Source organism: Bactrocera neohumeralis, unplaced genomic scaffold (assembly GCF_024586455.1).
Source record: "Bactrocera neohumeralis isolate Rockhampton unplaced genomic scaffold, APGP_CSIRO_Bneo_wtdbg2-racon-allhic-juicebox.fasta_v2 cluster09, whole genome shotgun sequence".
NCBI lineage: Eukaryota > Metazoa > Arthropoda > Insecta > Diptera > Tephritidae > Bactrocera > Bactrocera neohumeralis.
In genome coordinates this window covers 29,434,204-29,455,134 of record NW_026089622.1, presented here as the reverse complement: position 1 = coordinate 29,455,134, position 20,931 = coordinate 29,434,204, and the positions used below count along the sequence as shown (strand labels likewise).

Sequence of the window (20,931 nt, the reverse complement as noted above, 5' to 3'; positions counted from 1 at the left end):
CTCTTATTGTTTAAGTCAAAAATTAGGCCCCATAAAAGTAATAGGCATGACAGACGTGTCTGGTAGTGCTATAGTATCGGCGCATTGTTTCTTGGGTGTTGAAAGCTAAAAGGCTAGAACCATTGGAATCGTAGTAATTAAAAAAAAACAAAGACGAACACTTGCGAAAGCGAAAAAGATATCTGTCCAGATGGTCAGAGACTGAGGTTTAGCCATTTTGTTGGCAAATAAATTAGATCCACAATTGTTTAAAATCGAAAAAGATGATATAGTTTAAAAATATTTTTCTATTCCACACGAGGGCAGGTTTCTTCTCATACCAATTTTATATCATCTATTTCATGAATTTTCAAATTAGTACTATTTAAAGTAATTGTGGTATTTTCCGAATGTATTTTATTTCATGATATGAATTATTTAAAAGAATTTTGATTCTGCCAATTTTTTATTTTACGAACAGATGGATTCACCAGCCCTCTTTGATGCAATTGATTTTGAAGAATTCCCAACAACGTCTTCGACTCCTGTAAAAGGTATGTACATGTAAATTTGTCGTTTTAGTTTTCACTTTATTTGTACACATTTGTTAATGTAGAACAACTGACATTGAAGCGCAAAAAATTTGATAGTTCTGGTTGCTACAACTCAGAGGCAAAACGAAATGAAAACAATTTGGCTGTGGATGGAAATGGTAATCCAATACTTTTCTAAAATGCATTGTTCTCTATTATGTTTATAACTTTTTTCAGAAGTTTTTAAAATGTTAAAAACTATTTCTGCACAATTAGAAGTATTGACGACAACAGTATCCAATATGGAGAAAAAGATGGACAGCTATATGAAAGAAAATGTAAGTTTATATTGTTCTATAAGTATTCATCAATATAGAGAACGTATTGTTTTGTTATTGTATCCTCTAACTGCATACATACATATCTCTTTTCAGATAATTCATAAAAGCGAAGAAATGGCCCAACAAAAAACTGTGCGCGAATGTAAGGTTTTAATTAGAAAAATTCACCATTCAGTATGCCGACTGACTGGTGAAGAAATAGATAGTATGCAAACCGAAGTTGCCTCCACGCTACCAATAACAACGATAGCTGCAGCATTGGAAATGGACGAGAAACTGAAATGCGAGGAATTTGCTACTGCAACGGTTAGTAATGTATATATTTTTTTCAATAAATATTATTTAAAATTTTGCTAAATATTTTCAATTTACAGAAACAGCTTATTTTAAAAACAAAGGGAAATTCAGATAATTTTCATGATGTGCTGAGACATACATATATACACTGACGAATTTTTGTTTTTGTGTAACTGGGACGATAGAGGAGGGAAACAACCCATATCGAAATTTCTACTGGCATCTAACATATTATATGGTAAATTTAATATATACATATTTAGTTAAGAGAATGTGTTTTAATTTGTCTCTTCATTATAATTTATTAGATTCTTTCGTTACTTGTGGACTGGCGAATTTCGAAAAACAAATTCGGAAGTCCATCGAAATGAGCCACCATAGGTACAAACAAAAGAAATACAGGAAGCAAAAAGCTGTGGAGGAATCGAACGAATCCAAATAGATAATAATTTTAAAAAAATGTAGTAGGATTTAAGAATGTATAAACAAAAATGAATTTTAATAGTGTAACCATAATAGCTTTAATATGAATGTTTATTTTTAAAATCTATATCTTACTATGTAATTAAATTTTTCTTAAAAATATTTATAAAAATGAATTTAAAGTAATCTAATGTAGTTAGAAAAATATAATATTATAGATTATTTTTAGTTTTTTAAACTCAAAAAATTATAATATAAAAATTATTAATGAAAATAATATAAACATTTTAGTTGAAAAAAAAAAATATTTCGCGTTTCGAACTCTAGACTGAGGGAATGGTAAGCGAGTGGTTTGCCCACTACGCAAATATGGAATGCACCGCCACGCTTTCCTGAAAGCAGTTTTGTCGATTTGTCTTAAATTTAACGAAAGTGTGAGAAAGAAGTATATAGTTTTATTACGGCAGAAAATATGTGAGCGAGAAGGTGATAAAAAATCACATGTATACAAAAGTTTTGGGAGCTTTTTTGATTCACTCTTAAGAAAATGATAGAAAAGTGTGACAATTAAACTGGCACGCGTTACCGGCATGTCACTAAACAAAAAGAACAAAACATACATATGTATGTATGTTAGGGCGGGTCGATTTAAAAATCACCCATTGCTCTATGAAAATCATATTATAGCGATCAAAATAAGATACTTTGCCTGGAACTCCCTTGGGGGGTTCCCCATACAATCATTCCATAAAATCACCATTTTTGGTGATTTACATGAAAAAATCAGCTAAATTGCTATGTTTTTTCTTTATTTTTATTTATTTATTTATAATAATATCTATTTTTTCTCTTAAGAAATTTATTTAGTCAGAACATATGTAAATGAAAAAATTAATTTAAGTGAGTTATAGAAAAGAAATTAAAAAAAATTATTGTTTGAAGTCTTTTTTACTTTCAAGTCTGGGCAATTTCGCACGGCTCTCTAATGTCGTCGCCATAACAGTCTCTACATTTTCCGAGATAACCCGTTTGGAAACGCTTGCTAGCAATTGAACATGTCATTCCGTTCCTTGTATGTGTGATGGAATTTTTGGATCATTAAACGGTGGATCATCTTGATTTAAATATTCTTTCAATGTATCGTACGGAATGCTTCGCGTGAATGGTGGTTCAAATACGATATTTATATCATTCAAATTGATCATTTCCGTATAACTTGTGCAATTAAAGTTTATATCTGGTTTTTTATAAACTCTAAGTTCCATTGGCTCGTCAACATCGGTTCGATAGCGTAGAATTTTCTTGATGGCACATTCGCGCTTTTCTTTCCTATCATCAAACAACATTGATAACAAGATATTTTCCGAATGCGCATAATATGAATTATCATTAATTACTTGATTGACAATTTTGCGTAAGCGAGGTTCTAGAAATCGTGACCAACCACTGAACTTGAAAAATAATGCACTGCCGTTCACGACAGACCTGTAATACTTGATATTGAAGTACATTGGCACATAACATTTAATTATAAATTCAACCAGAATTCTTAAATTTGCATCTGGATTTTCCATTGTCACATATAATCGCAATAATCTATCGGCCTTGGTGAGCCACCGGGAATGTACAATTTTCCCTGGTTTGATGTTAGCCAGATCCACCGGGACCACGCCTCTAGAAATTGCATGGGCCATGTCGTATAAGTACTTCGATCGGTGAAAAATTCTTTTTTTTCTGGAGCAGGGGCATATTCTGCAACTCAATTTTCTGGAAGTCGTCCACCACCTAAAAATATATAATAATAAACTAATTAAAAATGGTTGACAATTATAATAAATGAGTGATTGCAATAACTTACCGGAAGAGTTTCACAAGTTTCGATTTGACGGCTCAGTTTTCCGGTTGCCGATCTTGGTCCAGTGCTGGTTGATGGTCTTTTTAACAGCAATTCGAATCGTCGTATAATTCCACCGTGTGGGCCAGTGTTTGTTGGCTCACTGTCAGCGCATATTCCAATTAATGTATCCAGTGATATATTTTTATCGTTGCAAAAACCATTTAATTTGGTTGTTTTGTATTCAGCGGTTTCATATTCCAGTCTTACGTAACCAATCAATTCAGAATTGGGTTCTCTCAAAATAACAAGATGAGGTTCTTTTACCATCCTAGTATGATACTTCGCATCAATTTTGTCTATCGTTAAAGTATCATCTTTTCTGCCATCGAATGAAAACGCTAACAAATTGGTATCATCTAACCGTTTGCGAAGCACTTCTTATCCGCATTTATCTTTTTCTCTGCGAACTTTCGATTTATCCATGATGAGAGGTTTCCCATGCTTATCTTTAATTTTAAAATCTTGCAAAAGAGCGGTTTCCAATGCTGATGCTATTTTGTCAGGCACACCAAATCTGTCACATACCAAGGCAAAGTTAAAACAATCGTATCTCTCTGTGTATTGTGAACTTGTGCTTCTATCCATATCTTCTTGAACCGGTGGCGGTGCGTATGTTGAATCATCGGGATCTTGGTATGTTGGCATTGATGGCATAGACGTTGCTCCTTGCTCTTCAGTTTCCATCATAAATGCATTCATTGTTAGTCTTTTCTGGTTATGTTGATCGTGCGTGAACCCTTTGAGGCGTTCGGGAACCCAGCCGCATGCACATGGAGCTGCCTTCAAATCGCATTTACATGTTCCAAAGTAAAAAATTGTTTCCAGAGATTTTACATACTCTGTAAATTGTTGGGTGTTGTTTCTTCTCTTGATTTGCTCTTGATACTTGTCAAGCAATTTATTCAATTTATTACATACACTTTTTTCAGCATTATTTCCATACCAAGTTTTTCCCAAATTCCAATCAACTTATCTTGTACTTGAATAGTGAATGATTTATGGGAAAACTTTTTTTGTTCTGTTTCAGCACGTTCGCTTAAGTAAAGATAATATCTCAAGATATACAGATGGGTTGGTAAATTAAGATCAGTCAAATCAGTAGACACACCAAAAACAGTAACATCATGCTTGGGTATATGACTCATTGGGTTTTCGATAGTTGTTGATGTAGTTGCTTCATCTTGCGGTGTAGAGGATGGTGGATTCATTGTAAACTTTTTGAGGTAATAAGAATGAAATGGTAATTGTAAAGTAAGACGCGTAGGGTTTCGGTTGTTAAATATAACTCAGATCTGGTTGCCCAGAGCTCCTTTATTTATAGCATTCCTTATCCTAATTTATGTATGCACCACATGCTGAGTGCATCCACACATCTGAACACTAATCTACTGTACATACCGACAGTATGTACACATATCTTAAGCATAAGTGTTTTCAAGGGCAAACACAATTGTCTATTGTTAGTTTAAGATCATCACTTAAATTAATTTTTTTCATTTACATATGTATGTTCTGACTAAATAAATTTCTTAAGAGAAAAAATAGATATTATTATAAATAAATAAATAAAAATAAAGAAAAAACATAGCAATTTAGCTGATTTTTTCATGTAAATCACCAAAAATGGTGATTTTTTGAAATGATTGTATGGGGAACCCCCCAGGGGAGTTCCAGGGGGTGTGCCACTGGCATGGATGGATCGGCCGTCCAAAGTTAGTGGGGGTCGGTCATACATTTGGACTCGATTGGAGCACTCTAAATGGGTCAAAGTGGGATTTTTCAAAATTTGCCCCTACCCAAAAGTTCGACCCAAATTGGGGAACATCAAAATTCGTTTCAAAGGTATGGTTCCTTCGGCAAAGTATCTTATTTTGATCCCTAAAGAATGATTTTCATAGAGCAATGGGCGGTTTTTTTGCCTCCCCACAAATCGACTCGGCCCACAGTGGCATTTCGGCGGAAAAAAAACGATTTTTCCACTTTCCAATTTCAAAACTTTAATGATTTTGTTTTGTAAAAAAATATTTGGATAAGAAAAATTCAACAAGGTTTTTTATAAAAAGTGAAATTTTATAGTTAAAAAAACTAACAGAAGTCGACGGAAAGTTATTCAATAAAATCAGATTAAAATTATTGTCCAAATGAAGAATTTTTTTGTGTGTAAGTTTATAGCTATGGCTTTTCTTTTATTTTTTAGTGAAAATATAGCACCTACTTGTTTATAAAAAAAAATTTTATTGAAATTGGCAAAGTAAGCTAATTTTTATAATTTTTCAAAATTTATACTAAAACATATCAACTTTTGATTTTTTGATGGAAAAAAACTTTATGTGCTTTGCCTCGCTTGGCCCTCTTACTATAAAAAAATGAAAGTTCCGAGTCTGTACTTTCAATTAAAAAAAAAACGACCGCCAATTACCGTCCCTTTTAGTAACATCGACAAATACTGATGTCTTCAACAGACTTCTTATAACTTCGGATCCTTACATAAGTAGCTTAAGGCGTCATTCGAACAAATTTTCCTTAGAACTAGATCCCATTGTTAAAGATATGGTGCTTGCATAATATTACAAATAAAAACTAACACAATTTTTCGCCTGCTACATATTCAATTAAAACATTGCATATTATATTGGATTTTTATCAAGGTAAAGGCATAAATAAAGTCACTTTGCGTTTAAGTTTAATTTTTTTTCATCAGGAGAACTCAATTAAGAAGTGTCCCGAATTTAAAGTCCCTAGGTCCAAAAATAAAAATTTTGGCAATTGCGGTTATATGGGAGGTGGGTGTGGCAGTGGGCGGTTTTCCAAGATTTTTTCAAAATTTCTTAATTTAGTCCAGAGAAGTGTTTCTGCAAAGTTTCATTGTTGTACGACTACTCCAGCGGAACGACAAAAAAAAAACAAAGCTGTAATGAGAAACATTCAAACATTTCATTAAACCAAAAATAGAAGACACATTTTTAAAATTCTTGCCAAAAACAATAAAAACAAAACGTTTTACCTAGCTACACCACAATCCGGGCGCGAAACCCAAAACATAAAATAAAAATAACAAAATTAACGGGCGCGATCATTAAAACAAAGAGTTAAACAAATACATCTATACACAAACAACAAAACAAGAGCAGAAGGAGGTAGCCAGCCGGAGGAAAGAAATAGGAACAAAACGCAGAAAGCATTAGCGCAACATATGTATAGACATATACCCTGCAAAACATATAATACCAAAATACCAAGTGAGCGTATCAAGTCCTTTAATATACTATTATATGCACATTTGTATGTATGTATCTATAGGAATATGAAACCTATGACAAATTCCAATTTTACGATTTAATGCGGTTACCAAACGGTGCTAATTTTTGGGTGTAATTTACCGGAAAACCCGTAAACTGTTCAATATAATATATATACACATATGCATACATACATACATAAATACAAATACCAAATTTTTCGTTGCCTATGTACTAGCTTACCTTCGTGTATTCAAATACACATATTAACACAAATAAAAAAAATCAATTTACTTATCATATTTTCCGGCATATCTCTTATGTTTAACAAAACAACAAGCAGGATTGCATAAACTAAGTAAGCAAAGGCACATACAATAATCAAAAATTGTAACAGAAAAAACAAAGCAAGAATTGCAAAAAGACATACATACATACATAGTCGCATATATACCTAGGGGAAATATATTTCCCCTCATATATTCTTAATATACATATGTACATACATACCACAAAACCTTAACATACAAATTACATACTTATACATTAAAATCAGATATATTAGAACATATGATTGTTTACATACGTACATATGTATATATAATAGGGCATACGGAAAACATCTGTTTTACCGAATCCGTTTTCCCGCTCTCTTTTCAAAGTGCAAATACAAGTATATTGCCAAACAAAAAAAAGCAAAATTACACATATTGTTTGCTCATATACATTAGCACGAACAATTTGTGCATACTAATCAAAAAGCGAATTGATCTCTCTAACGAGCTCTCAATTGCTTAAGAATAAAAGAAAAAGCGTAATCATAAGCACACAAACAATTCGTGCATACTTATGTAAATAGCGCATTGATCTCTTCAGCGAGCTCTCAATTGCACAAAACATAAGTACTTTCATAAGCACATACATACAAGTCCAAGTATTAGGGTGTACCTGAATACTAACATAAGGACGTAAAAAGTGTTAATAAATTAAAAGAGCGGATATTTTCAAAATAAGAAACGGTAATAATAAAAAATAAAGAATTCGTTTTATACGAAATAAACTCTTATTTATTGAAAAGAGAATTTGGTTTACACTGAGACAAATTTAACTCAATTTGACAAATATTTTTACAGTCAAAATAATTAATAATATTAAAAATCAAAATACACCTGCAGGAGCTACACACTCAAAAGATGTTGTTAAATTCATTTCACAAAGTGACAGTTTAATAAGATACTGCACTAGATTTGACTCCTCACCGATTCACGAAAACTCTGAATCGTTATTAGACGTAAAAGGCCAAAATCTTAAAAATTTTTGGACTCGCCTCCAAACGGCTCATGACGCCATTGTAGATTCTGACGATTAAGATCTACCAGAAAATTTTAAATTATCTGCTACCGCAATATACGAAAACTGCTTGGACCAGTACGAAGAAACAAAAGCTATGATCTCCGATCAACTAAAGCTAATAAAAGCAATTGCACCTACTCCACACAGTAGAGTAGAGCTGCCACAAATAGACAGTAAAAAGGCAAGTTCAGGCATCCACGTCGAGGTGCCCGTATGTGACACAGAAACATTTTGTGGAGGTTATGAAGAATGGCCGTCCTTCCGGGACATGTTCACGGCCGTGTACATAAGTCATCCTCAATTATCAAAAGCGCAAAAATTGTATCACCTGAGATACAAAACTAAAGGTCAAGCAGGCGAAATAGTCAAACAGTTCGCATTAAATGACGACAATTTCAATTTGGCTTGGGAAGCTCTAAAAGGTAGATATGAAAACAACAGAATACTGGTCGATAAGCAAGTTACGACACTAATGAAGTTGCCAAATGTTAAGAAAGAACAAGAGTAGAATTCATCAAACTAGAATCCACTGTTTCAAATTGTTTGTCGATTCTATCGACACTAAACATTCCCACAGACAGCTGGGACCCAATTCTGGTAAACATTTGCACCGCCGCATTACCAGAAAAGTCGTTACTTCTATGGGAGCAATCGCTCTCATCTCGCAAAAAGTGCCCAACGTGGCAAAAAATGAAAGTTTTTCTCACCACCCAATATGAAATTGCGGAAAGGTTAGAAGAAAAAATAATCAAAACTAAGAACAAACACGACCGAAATGGAAGCTTAAATAGACCCCAAGGTAGAAGCAACAAAAATTTAAACAAAAGCTTTTACAAAACACAAACGTTCACAACAGAATAAAGAAACCAAAGTCATGCGAACTATGTAAAAGGGGGCATAAACTTACATCTTGCAAGAGGTTTAAAAACTTAACAGTTAACTAACGAAATAATTTTGTCAGGTCAAAAAGACTTTACACAAATTGCCTCTCACATGCGCATACATATAAAAATTGCAAAAGCAAATTTTATTGCTTACATTGTTACAAAAGACACAATTCAATGCTTCATCAAAAATCACGGGCTTAATTGCAAAAGCAATTACTGAAAAGCAAAATTCTAAAAATTGCCATGTTGCTCAAAGGCACAAAAAGCTCAAATGCTGCACATCGAAACACAAAGTGGACCAGTTACAACTCTAGTTACCACCATACCAACTCAAGCTGAGTATAACACAAACAAATACCTTAATTCACAATTAAGGAAATTTCAAAAGTTAAAGAAACTTCCCCTCATATCAAACAGAACTCTAGAAAATCAGTACTGTGAAGACTTCTCTAAAGCCACAACTACTCGATCAAATAATGGCCGGTATGTCGTACGACTACCACTTAACACGTTCGCGGACGCAAAAAATTTTAGGGAGCTGCAAAAATATACAGGCAATTATTTTTGAAACTAGTTGTAATATCCGAAATCTAATTAGACATATATTATAAGAGTAGTCAGAAGATCGTATTTTAACCGTTATATACAATGAATGCTATAGCATCCACGACGATATAGAAAATATTTTTCAACCAGAATGACGTGAGGAAATTTGTAAATACACAGAGAAAAGAAAAAATAATATGAAAGTATCTAATGAACCAATTGGTCATTATTTTGAAATGTGTATTAATTACAAAAACTTAAGATTGTATAAAATTAAATGAATAAAAATTGGCTTTAAAATTTGAATGCTATAGCATTAACGTCATTTTGCATCAGTATGAAAATGAATGCTATAGCATTCACGTCCGCGAACGTGTTAAGCCACCGTTTTCCAACACTCTACGAACTGACAAAAAAAAACAAAGTCAGAATTCAGAATAACAATATTAAAAACTCAAATATATGCTACTTTTCGACCCTGCAGGATGGCTTACGCCAATAATGAAAAAAAAAAATACAATCCTTAACAAATTTTTAAGCGGTGGCCGGCTACTACTTGCCAAATTAATGCACAGGCGCTTAAATATTGCATATAATAAAATTGTTTAAATAGTCGAAAAATCGACACCTATCATAGACTTGTGCCTAATAATTTTCAAACAATAAAAAATAATTTTATTTATACTCCAAATTAAGGTTAAGGGTACACTATACGCCCAATGCCCCTCATAAGGGTAGTTGGTGAGAATCTGCTGAACAACTTGAACATCCCACCTAAAAATTATAATTCTAAATGAAGCCAAACCGCTAAATAATAAATTGTAAATAACAGCTAATAAAATTAATAAAAGCAAACAACTTTTTTGGTATAATAATACAATACGAGTAAGTCGTCAAAGCACGCAAAATCAGTTAGTACCTCAAACACCAATATTTACACAAAATACAATTGGCTATTAAAACGAAAATCGCTTCTTACAGCTAATATTCTGCGGCCTCGGTTACTCCACCAACAGTAAGCCGAATTACATGCATCAGATTATATATGTATATAAAACTAGGCAAAATATTCGCCTAGGGGGCCAGGATGTTTAAATGAGTTAAGCATCCACACCCTCTACTCGGTAAAACTGGCGCATCCTAATGCTACATTGCAATTCACCACAGCTGATGACACTACTACAGCACAACTCAAAACATCTGTACGCAAACCCACTCAACAAAAAGGATGGGCAACAGGACAGCAGATTCATTCGTTCTAAACAATTCGACAGCTCAATTCGTCACACAATCATCGCACATCATAATTCGTATACATATTCGCTATCAACATTCGTCAGCTACCTCCGTTTCTCTTATAAAAGTATTTTCGATCATACGCGGCGCTACGTAAATACCTCCTGCGATCCCTCATCGGTCCGGTGTGCTACTTACATCCACCCCGCTCCGGGCACCTACATGCATTCGTCGTCCACATATAATTTAAAATTTTTTATAAGAATTTAATTACAATAATAATGATTGTGAACACATTAAATTACATTAAATGATTGTAAATTTTAACCTGTGTGAATTTTTTATTGCATGATTGTTAAAGTGATTAATACTTTTGTGTGCAAATTTGAGCAGCAGAGTAACTTATTATTATGAAAAATAAAACGACCTTGTGTTTTGATAACTCTACTAAGTGCCATTAAGTTATTTGTAAAGGGTGATCGATTTCGAGTTCCCTACTTCTTTTCAATGAAAAAACACAGAAACTTTAAGTTTAATGGGGAATGTTTATTATCATTCGAAAGAACATTTTCTGGCATTTATTTTTTGAACGTAAATTTATTTGCTCACCGATGTGTTCTCTCAATAAATCTATTGATTGATGCGAAGTATGGGAAGTGAAAACGTCTTGTTGAAAATCGGCGAGATCACGAGCTTCAATTTCAAGAATCTAATAGTCGGTTATCATGGCGATAAGGGCCGCGGTGGCGGTTATGTTCTTATCAGTATCATTTAAAAAAACAAAAATGGACCGATGATCCCTACAGTTCATAAACAATACCAAACCGTTTTATTCTGGATGAAATGACAGCTCATGAATCTCTTCAGGTTGCTCTTCGTCACAAATGCGGCAATCTTGCTTATTTACATTCTCATTGAGTTAGAAATACTCAGCATCGCTGAACAAAATTAGGCTCGAAAGCGTCGGATCTTCTTGAAACTTATCAAGAGCCAATTGAGCGAAGGAATGTTGATTGGGAAGGTCGAGTGGCTTCAGTTCTTGCACAATTTGTATTTTGTACACTTTCAGTTTAAGGTGTATATGGAAAATGTACCAAGTCGTTTTATATGTCAAACCGAGTTGCTGCGAACGGCACCAAATGGACTCTCCACGGTCTTCGTGTACACGGTCGAATATTATCCAATGAGATGGGTGATTTTGTTGCGAATAGTACGCTCAGGAGGCCGATTATGTTGACCGTAAGTTGAGCGAAGTGCGCGAAACACATTCTTTACAAAGCGTGAATTTTCGTAATAAAGTTGAACAATTTGTAAACTTTTTTCATGCGTATGTCTTTCCATGATAAAATGTCAACCAATACTGCACAAAAATAACCTGACAGCTTGCCAAAAAAAAAAATAGAAAAATTGTATTGAAAAAAGTACTTCTATTTAGATTATCCGTTATTACTAAGTTTGCAGTGCAATAACTAATCCTGTTCACATCGGCAATTGATAGTTAATAATAATAGGATTATGTGAGTACAATATTTTTACTTACTATTCCCATAGAGTGGTAGTGTGCCACTAGTAGGTAAGGCATAGTAAATAATGTGGAATACATTACTCCTGCTGTCCAACTAAATACAATCACACTCAATTTAGCTCGAGTTAAAGCCATCAATGCCATTCCCATGCTATAGAAAAACAGTCCGCCAACGTATACCACTTTAGCGCTATAATAAAAAAATGTTTTTAAATAGCTATACAAAATATATTTAAAACATTTAAGTATTTTACAAAATATGTAAAGACCGAAATAATATTTTTCGAGATTTGGAGTCATAACTATGAAGTAAATTCTCCATTTCCCAAGGTTGGCTTTCAAAATCGAAATATTTGCCTTCACATTTCGAGTTTGAAAATTATCATTAATTACACTGGCAAGCACTGTTTTTTGTGTTGGTATACCTCATCAAAAATATTTAATAATTTCGTTTCAATCACTTCTTATTGGCGTTCAAGGTGCAGAGACGTGTTTTTTAATTTGCTCTGTGTATTCAGATTGTGCAAAAAGTAACCAATCAATAATAACAAAATAAAAACAAACAATCAAATAAAAATCAGTGCTCATAAATTATTAATAATAAACATAAACAAATAGTGTGCGAAATAAATAGATAAAAACAAAAAAAGCTATAATGAGTGCTTCGCAGCCTCACCAGCAAGGCCGTAATCGTTCCCTAAATGCCTACTTCTACTTTTCCGAGGCAACAAAAACAACGGCAAAAAATGTAACGGCGATGATGAGTCATCGCAGCGATCAGCAAGCCCAGTAGAAGCAGCAGTAAACAACAATTGGGCACCAACAAATGCGCTGACAGCATTCACTATGCAGGTACCATCAAACACCCGGACAGCAAAGGAAAACAAAATGCAAGGTGAGAATGTACCTAGCAAGAAAGGGCCATCTGTACAGACTGGTATTGATCGCTACATAAATAAAAAAGGATATCAGGTTCAATTAAATCAGCGACCAGGCACGCCAAATGGTAAAAAGCCATAAAGTCTTAATGGCAACAGATTTGCGTGAGCGTAGCTCAAATGCTCTTGTCTCCAAAATAAGTATTTTAATAGGCACAAATAATTTTCATATTGTGCCCGTGAAAAAATGTAACATAGTTGAAACAAAAATTCAAACGTACACTGAAAAAGTTTCATGGATGTTGTAAAGTACTTGTCAAACAATAACAGGAATTAGTACTCTTACCTACTGAGGAGCTCAAAAGGCCTAGTTGTTGTTATAAAAGGTATAGAGTCTTCGGTATACACTAATGATGTTAAAGAAGCACTGGAAGAACGTGGCTTTAGTATTTAATCAGTAGTAAATATTTTTAACAGGAACAAAGTCCCACAACCAATGTTCAAAATAGAATTGATGCCAAATTCTAACCAACTAAAGAAAAATGAAATACACCCGATTTACAATTTAAAATATTTGTTCTATCGCAGAATAACCGTTGACGAACCACATAACATAAATGTACAAAGAGTATCAACATACGAAAGCATATTGCCCCCTATGCAGTGCTTGTGTGGTGATCTACATCCTGCTTCAAAATGTACCCTTAAAAAAGAGGATTTAAATAAAAAATTTAGTAATTGTGGGGGAAATCACTCTGCAAACTATAGGGGTTGCCCTGTGTATAAAGACTTAAAAACGAAATTGTTTGTCGGAATTCAAGCACGTCGTAACCAAGAGCTACAAACACTCCATAATGAAATTATAGCAATCTCGGATAAAAGTTCAAATCCTAATCCTTTTAAGAATAATACTATGCAAGGAAGCTATGCAAATGTAGAGAAAGGCAAAACTGTACAAATGCAACGGCCGCAAAATCCTCCAGGTATTGAAACTATTATTTTAAATCTTACAAAGTGTATGACACAATTTATGTCTACCATGCAAAACATGATTCAAGATTTAAGAAAAACACAAAGTCAAATGCTGCATAATTTATTAAGTAAAAAATTAGCGTACTAAATATTTGTATATCGAATACTAACGGTGTTAACCAACATAAATTAGAGATTTTTAGATTTCTGTCTGAAAAAATATAGATAGCTAATTTAAAAACTTTTTTGGAACGCTATGTCAAAGATTTCAGGAAGGTGGAGATTACAACGCAAAACACACGTACTGGAGGTCACGTCGGAAAATGGGTAGCCAACTGGCGTAACTGAGCAAAAAAGCAAGCATGTTACATTCTAACTACTCGCTAAGATCAGAAACGTGTCGGCAGTTAAAATAAACAATGTCCTAGTACCCCAAGCGAATGAAGTAATTTATCTTGGGATTCAATTATATCGAAGGCCCACGTGGCGAAAACATATAGCGAGTTAAATAACTTGCATGAAGTTAAGAGCTGCAAGATTAAATTGGCTTTTAAACTAAAATTCTAAACTTAGCCTAGGCCAAAGTCCTATTTTACAATGCAATCATAAAACCGATTTGGTTTGGCATTTAACTTTGGGGTTCGACATGTGCAAACAACATTGAAATAAAACAAAGGTTCCATTCAATATGGCAACGAAGGAGATAGAGGACAGCAGAATGAGTTACAAGTATATTTCTAAACTTCACGAATAACCAAATCCATTGACTAATTCCTTGGTAAATTCTTGCAATCAAACACTTTTAAAAGGAAGTGATCTACCAGCCTAATAGAGAGGCGTGTTACCTTATCACTAACAATTAAATCGAACTGAAAGGTATATAAAGGCCCTGCGTACCGAACATGTGGGCCGCAATTCCTATAGTTGACCTTTGACAGAAAATATCGGTCAGTGTGCGAGATATACAATTAAAATTCAGAGGGAATCCTTTCCTGATAACACGTTTATATGTTTGTGTGTCAAAAATGAGTTGAATCAGATCAATACTTTCCTTATAACACTATTATTAAGATTTTCGAGCAAACGGTTGACTTTTCTCCAAATGATTGGTGATTATATCTGAGGAACCTTGAAGAAGCCCTGGGATCATTTAAAGCGTATAATAGGCGTGTTAGTCAGTTCCTATAGTTGACCTTTGACAGAAAATATCGGTCAGTGTGCGAGATATCTATGTAATTAAAATTCTGATACAATGTAACCAATGGCACAGCTGAGAGGTGCCCATGGAGAAATATCGCCGGAGTTGAGGATGAGTTTCTTTTAGCATCCAAAATGGCCGCTTTTTGACCAGAAAATTGTTGCATTGGGATATTTTCAAAAACATATATAAAAATCGTCCCAAACATTGGTTATATGTAAAACTTTGATATTTTTGCAAAAAAAAAATCAGTTTAATTTATTATTCATTTCTAAATTAGTGGGTACTATTGGCAAATATAAGAAAAATTAAGTTTTATATTTATGCCTTTTTAACTATGATTGATGACAGTAAAAAGAACAATCAATCGTTCGACCACGCTGGAGCAGCTCATAGTGGATGATTCCGTTCCAATCCAATTCCATTAGTTCAGCTCCACCGCGATATATTTACCGAATTTTACTTAAGATGTAAATAGACTATATCTAAAAACTATATGTGACCTGGTCTACGGAAAGAGGGTTTAGGTGTCAAAAAATCAATTTTCACTTTTTAGTTGATTCGGATGGAAGATGAGATGCTTTTTCACGTGATAGAATCCAAAAAGTCATAACTTGTTTGAAAGTTCCCTAAAAATGTAGAGAAAGAAGAGTAAAAATACGAAAAAATATAATTTTTTTGTAATGAACAAAATACATTGAATTATAAGCTATAAAGACATGATTATACACTAGAAAAACGTATTATGGGCCAAAGATAATAATGCTGAGTAGTTTATGTATTTTTCTTTGTTGTCGTTTTCCTTGAGATCTTTTTACGTGTTGATCCTGAGGAAGATGGACCTGGTTCCTCGTCTGGTTTGAGAACATCTTCACTAATTTTTGCCTTCCGTTTCTTCAATGGCAAATCTTTCGGCAATGGAGCCACAATATCTACTTTAGATATATCCGAAACTAAGCTGCGAAGATTGTGATAGATGTACCACTGACGTTCCGAAGATAAACCGGCTGGTTGTATAACTTTCGGCATTTCAGGATCGATAGGTTTTAACAGAAGCTTAAAGGACTGCACTTCTTCACTGTCTGCGAATTTCTTTGTTTATACACAATCTGTAGAGATTATGAAATGATGGAATTGCGTTATTCCAACAAGTGGCTTGTACAGTGGTTTAAAATAACTGTCCCATTCATACCAGACGACTTTTTCAGGCGATACAGCTTTATTATAACCCCCAGGTGATGATGGTTCGACACTCTGCAGTAAATCTGCATACGTGTCGATGTTACTAACAGCATACTTACTTTTGAAAATACCGAAGTAACGATCAGGCGCGAACCTAGTGTGCCCTGTAAGTAGAAAGTTTAATAAAATAGTTTTGTTAAGACCCCGAGCCAAACGCCATTGCAGATATGATAGCACAGTGTTATTCTTATTCTGCCCAACACAATTGTCACAGAAAAGAACGAGTGTTTTAATGTCTTTATAGTAGGTTTACAGGTGATAATGCAGGAAGCTCACAACACAGTTCGGTCCTTTACCAACGTCATCTTTTTCGTCTAGCATGTAATTGTACTGTAAAAAAAAAAAAAATTATAAGTAAGATCCTGAAAAGGCGAGCAATTTGAGTTCCTATGATTCAGTTTGAAATTCTAACCTGAACTTTTTGTTTTTCGTCTGTAATTCCGAAGACTCCGCACCTCTTGATTGCTTTGAAGTGTGCTGTACCAGGTTGTTGTGGACTGACAGGGTAGTGAACGGTTTGGGCAAAATCAAATGACAGAACGACTGCTGTAGAGTCAGTATTTCTACACCAACTTTGATAATATTCTCGTTGATTTCGGGCTCGGTGGAGGTGATCAAGAAATTGATTAAGCTTCTGTTCGCGTTCAATGTCAGTAACACCTTTGGCTTGCGCAATCGATATTGCGTTTCCTATTAAAAGAAAAAATACTGAATTTAATTTCAACGTTTGATACAACTATAAAATGAGCAAATAATGGGCTACTTACCACGACAGGCATCGCAGAGATCATCCGCTGGTTTCATAACTGTAACGTAGGGTATGTATTTGGACCATATCCGTCGAAAACTGCGATTACTCATCTTCAATTCGTCATCACTGAGTGAAGAAATGTATTTTCGATAAATTGAGGACTTCGTCTCGCTGGATGGCAGTTTCATTATCCGAAAATCCTTAAATTTTGGGAGTCGTCCGGGCAGTGGAAGAGACATTAAATCGGCTATAGACTCGATGAATTTAACAGCTTTTTCGATGTCAGCCGCTTTAAATGACTTTGGATGTGTATTCGGTTTATTTGCCAGTCCGTGTTGGCGCACTGTTACACCCTGTGCGGCAAAATGACGTACTAAATGTTCGTAACGCTTCTTCCCACACGCATGTACAAAAAGGAAAAACGAACGACAAACAGGTACTCTGTAGAAGGTAAATGTAATTTTATGCCTCATAACTTCTGTATCCTGTCTCTGTCCATATTTCTTCCGCCCAGCAAGCTTTGCGTATACACTTTCTAGCTTTTCGTTACTCATAATTCCAACTTCGATGTGACTTAGTATCAATAAATCAAGTTCATGTTTCGACGTGGTATCAGTGTATGACATTTATTATTACAACAATCTTTTGACAGAAATTTTGTTACCAGCTCCTCCTCTATTACTTCAACAACAGACAGGTCAATCTTAACAAAATTTTGTTCGGTATCATTTTCTGCCTGAGATACACATACTTCGTCTTCATCATAATCGCTCTCTTCATTGTTTTCATCATCCTTTTCATGGAAATATTGTCCGTATACGGCACTGAACTCCTCATCAACACTCATGTTTCATTTCATGCGAAATGCGAAGACGATAATCAACAGAAACACTTACACAAATGTGATAACAGAACATCCAGAAAGAGAGACGAATGAAAACAAGACAACAGCAGCTGCGCGGTATTAGAGTAAACGTCACTTCTTCAGTGTTACTTTTTTAAATGTTCCACACTAGCAGCTTACACGATGAATTATAATAATATTCCGACCAAAAACAACACTTACTGGACGTCCTTGAAGCCTCTGGAAAGGAGAACAATTAATGAGATAACGAGAAACTGACGAAACGAGTTGTTTATTATTAACAGCTGTTTCCCAGAAAACTAGTTTTCGCACGTTAGCTCCCTTTTCGTAGACCAGGTCACTTATATAGAACTATATAAAAATATAGACGATTTTTAATGCAAAGAGTTGTTAATAAAATAATCTACATATTTTCATCGTTAAATGATGATATACTGAGACGGGAACACAAACGCTAAATTTCCTGATCACTGGCGGACTGCCCCAACACGCGTATACTATGAATCATATACTAATATTATAAATGCGAATGTAAGTTTGTTTGTTACGCTTTTACGCAAAAACTACTTTACCGATCATCATGAAACTTTGTACGTATACTCTTGAAGGTATTAGAAGTAAAATAGAGTAGTTTATATTAAAAAAAAATTACAAAAGGTAAAAAACTGTTTGTCAAAAAATCGTCAAATTTAGCTACTTCAACGCCATCTAGCATTACACTAATGAAGTTTCAACCCTGAATACTGTAATACAGTCCCACTGTATTACCGGCGGTGACGACAATATCTAATTCAATTGAATATATGTGTTTTTCTATATTTATTGTTATTTTCAAGCGGAAATCTGGTCTATCCAAAAATTCATCGCGGGCCCGTGCCGCAAAAGTTGCCCGAAATCAACAAACTTCGGCTCACGCAGAGCTGAGAAGACAACAACAAGCAGAGCGACAAAGAGTTTTGAGAGCAGCTGAAACGTCTCTTCAGGCACGAGTTCGTTTAGAAAGACAAGCTGTACTGCAGACAACTAGAAGAGCGATACAAACACCAGAACAATCGTAGGCTAGAAGAATTCATAATGCAGACATGCAGACCACGCGCCGGCGAAATTTCATGCGTAATGATTGGGCTGTGTTTAATGGTACTGGGTTTCAATATGATCATTCAATTGAATATCATAATCATCCATTGATTGTTATTGGCTCAATGAATAAAAAATGTTAGTATTGCGATGCTTTTAAATGGAAAGATGGAACTGCTGAAATGTGCTGTTCCGGTGGTAAAGTTTCACTTTCATTACTTGGTGAACCAAAAGAGCTTTTGAAAACTTTATTATTAAATGTTACAGATGAGGCAAAGCAATTTCTAAGTGATTTTCGTCAAACCCTCCCAGTGAATCAGAGGGGGACACCAGCAGATGAAATTCAAGCCTGCATTAAATCATCAAGCTTATGGTCGACAGTTGAAAAACTCCGCTTGAAAACGAATATGAGAATCCATCTTCATAAAGAGGTGGATTCAGGACTTTACGCAGAAATGTGGTTGAAAATTGGGGATGGTTGTTTAGATGTTGACGCTGAAGGCTACATATTACTGTCAAGAGAATTTTGTAATTTAGTAGAGAGTGATGTGGATCTCATTGCTAATATTTTTCCGGAATTGCAACAAAATTTGTGGTGATCAGTGGTTGTGTGCAAGAGCAATATTAGCACCAAGAAATTAAATTGTTAATAGGATCAACACTGACATTTTAAACGAGGTTCAAGGAGAAATGAAGGAAAATTTGTCAATGGATACAATTATAGATACGAAACTAAGTACTTCATATCCTGTGGAGTTTTTAAATTCACTTGAACTATCGGGTGTACCGTCTCATAAACTTCAATTGAAACTAAATGTACCAGCAACGCTTATGCGAAATCTAGATGCTCCTAGGCTATGTAATGGAACAAAGCGTCGGATAACAAAATTGGGAAAGAACATATTTGGTGCTACTATTTTAACAGGTGTAGGTAAGGGAAATAGTGTTATGATACCTCGGATACCAATTATTAACACTGACCTTCTATTCAAATTTAAAAGGGTTCAATTTCCCGTCAAGCTTAGCTTTGCTGTTACTATAAGCAAGGCACAAAGACAAACATTACAGGTAGCAGGAGTGCATTTAAAAAACCAATGATTCTCTCATGGTCAACTTTATGTAGCCTGTTCACGTGTATCTAATGCCCGGAATTTACCCATATTTGCACCCGACGGGAAAACTTATAACATTGTCTACATAAATATCCTAGATTAGTACTTTTTTTAATTTTATTTTTTTAAATTGTTCTTCTTCTTCTTAATTGGCGTAGACACCGCTTACGCGATTATAGCCGAGTTAACAACAGCGCGCCAGTCGTTTCTCCTTTTCGCTACGTGGCGCCAATTGGATATTCCAAGCGTAGCCAGGTCCTTCTCCACTTGGTCCTTCCAACGGAGTGGAGGTCTTCCTCTTCCTCTGCTTCCCCCGGCGGGTACTGCGTCGAATACTTTCAGAGCTGGAGTGTTTTCGTCCATTCGGACAACATGACCTAGCCAGCGTAGCCGCTGTCTTTTAATTCGCTGAACTATGTCAATGTCGTCGTATATCTCGTACAGCTCATCGTTCCATCGAATGCGATATTCGCCGTGGCTAACGCGCAAAGGACCATAAATCTTTCGCAGAACTTTTCTCTCGAAAACTCGCAACGTCGACTCATCAGTTGTTGACATCGTCCAAGCCTCTGCACCATAT

General features: G+C 34.8%; 1 long non-coding RNA gene across 1 annotated transcript; it reads right to left on the bottom strand.

Annotated features, from left to right (window-relative positions):
- Positions 1-16,712: 16,712 nt before the first annotated feature.
- On the bottom strand, positions 16,713-17,230 carry LOC126764368 (uncharacterized). The gene is made up of 2 exons (XR_007667980.1): positions 16,959-17,230; positions 16,713-16,876 (listed from the first exon to the last, which is right to left on the bottom strand). It is a non-coding gene; the product is annotated as an uncharacterized LOC126764368 (long non-coding RNA).
- Positions 17,231-20,931: the final 3,701 nt, after the last annotated feature.